The 2,438-nt window shown below is 32.8% G+C and overlaps 1 long non-coding RNA gene across 1 annotated transcript in view; it reads right to left on the reverse strand.

The window, feature by feature from the left end:
* Positions 1 to 21: 21 nt before the first annotated feature.
* The window catches only part of LOC128248941 (uncharacterized), a 19,971-nt gene continuing 17,554 nt past the window's right edge, over positions 22 to 2,438 (reverse strand). Inside the window, exon 5 of the long non-coding RNA XR_008265099.1 lies at positions 22 to 667. This is a non-coding gene — a long non-coding RNA (uncharacterized LOC128248941). The remainder of the gene's footprint in view (positions 668 to 2,438) is intronic.

Genomic DNA, 2,438 nt, shown 5'->3' on the forward strand with positions numbered 1-2,438 from the left:
ACACACACACACACACACACACACACACACAGAGTAGCATACACACATACTTACATGCATGTTTAGACAATGTGAATGTGTGTGTGTCTGTATCAATGTATGTGTTATAAACATTAAATGTGCTGTCACTTACAGAAATGTGCTGAAGCTAGTCTTAAAAATTAAATTTAATGTTCACAATCTCATTGATTTAATTAAGCTCTGAATAGTTGTATGTTGTGAAATATTTATTGTGTAACAATTATTTGTAGGACAAGAAGTTGAAATAAGTCATCTGGAAATATGAAGTGAAATTATCACTGTCTGCAATGCAACAGATGTGATTTATCTTTATGTGTTTAGAACATCTGAGAAAGGAGGAATTAATAAGTTTTAAGAATTATATAAGGAATGGGGGGAAAAATCAGAGAATAAAATTAAAAATACAAAATAAGAATGTAAAAGGCTGTGTGGTTAAGAAGCTTGTTTCTCAGCCACAGGGCTTCGAGTTCAGTCCCACTATGTAATACCTTGGACAAGTGTCTTCAACTAGTCTCAGCTGACAAAAACCTTGTGAGTGAATTTGGTAGACAGAAACTGTAAGAAACCCATTGAATACACACACACATCTTTGTGTGTGTGTGTGTGTGTGTGTGTGTGATACATTACTGTTTCCTTGTCAGTTTATCTGGAAAGAAACAATACAGTTATTATTAAGAAGGGCTGAGATTAATGCATGCAATATTTCATAGCTCTAGCATCACTCCTTCATTGTCAGCCCAGGAACTTTTCAGCCTATTCTCATGCAAAGAAAATGTGTGCATTAGGGAAAGATAAGTTATACAAAGTGGAGAGGTGAAAGGTATTGTATAAGACATAAATGGATGAATAAAAATTTTAAGGCACAAATATTTGCTTGTAAAAAGAAAAGAACAACAATAAAACAATAATTAAAACAGGATATAATTAAAGGAAATTTGTCTGCCATTCTTTGTATTGTTGTCATGTACACTCCAAAGAGCCAGTTAACATGTTTTGAGTCGGCTGAGTTGAAAAACATCAACGTTTTCAGGGTAAGATTGTATTAGTTCATTACTGTGTTTTTGTTTTGTTTTTACTAACAATCTTTCCTTTGCATATTGCCTGTATTTCTGTTATTTTGACTTCATTGGAAAATCCATGGAGTTATAGATATGAGAATTTATTTAAAAGTTGTTTGTTTGATTTTCAAAGGATGGTGTATCCCAGTTCCCTGTCCTCTACTTCGTCTTCTTTGTTATTTTGTATCATTATTGTTTTATGAAAGTTAATCTTCTTCATCCTGTTCTTTTATGTTGACTTTTCCTCTTTTGAGATTATTTTTCCTTGTTTTTCCTTTAGTTTTCCTTTGACAGTTTGTACGTTTTCTTCAACACTACTCCTTTCTTGTCACATGATAACGGGGTGGTGGTACGAATGGTTGTTTCTGTTTGGAGACAGGATGTGTGTGGCTGTTTCTAAAGCAATTTCTCTTGTCACATCAGTTTTGAATGATGGAGCTCTGGAAATCAGGGTCTGTTGTTCTTGTAGTTTCAGCTGGTCTCTATTTCTTTCCGTTCTAGTCTTCTGGCCAAGGATTTCGAGTTCATCAGGGCAAGTTTTTCTTATTACAATAAGTGTTACTAACTAAGCTTTTTTGCCTTGTATCATCAATCTTATGTCTTTTGTCTTTTGACACTCAAATGGGTACAGTTCTGGCATAGCTTTGTGGCCTTTGAAAATTTGTAGAGTTTGCAAATCTATTTTGATGACCCCTGGTCTCATGTTACCCCTTGTTTGCCCTGCTTTAACCATTTACCCATACAGCAACATGAAAGTGATGAAGAATTATTGACCTACACCACTTTTGATGCCTCTTATCCTCACTCTTGTATTTCTTCATCCCATGTAATAGGACACAAACATCATGTCTAACAATTTCAGTCTGTGTTTTTTGGCTGACTCTTTGATTTTGAAATTACAGTAGATAGTGCCATAACATCTTCCTTTTATGATTGAAAGGATTTTTTCTGAAATATCCTGAAGAATTTGTTGTAATTCCTATCATGAGGATAGATTCAGTTTGGTGCCATCTTTTCTAAAGCACAGATATATAATTTTTTCTTTGCTCTTTTTTAGATTAGATACTGTGGCTAAGAAACACTGTTTGGTATTATAAAAGTCTTCTTTTTTTTTATTTGGGACTGAGTGTAAAAATTCTATTTGTTCTGTTTGCTGTATAAGTGAAGCAAGAATAACATTAAGACAGTTACTAAATGAGCAATTTTAAGTAGAAATGTTAGTGTTTTTGTTGCTGGTATTGTTATCTTCAAAATTACCTGTTAAACTGTTTGAAATATTTTTTCATATTAATTGCTTAGTTAAATGTTTGTTTTTCTCTTTTTTGTTTAGGTTTTTTTTTTTTTTTTTTTTTTTTTTTT

Source organism: Octopus bimaculoides, chromosome 10, assembly GCF_001194135.2.
Source record: "Octopus bimaculoides isolate UCB-OBI-ISO-001 chromosome 10, ASM119413v2, whole genome shotgun sequence".
Lineage (NCBI taxonomy): Eukaryota > Metazoa > Mollusca > Cephalopoda > Octopoda > Octopodidae > Octopus > Octopus bimaculoides.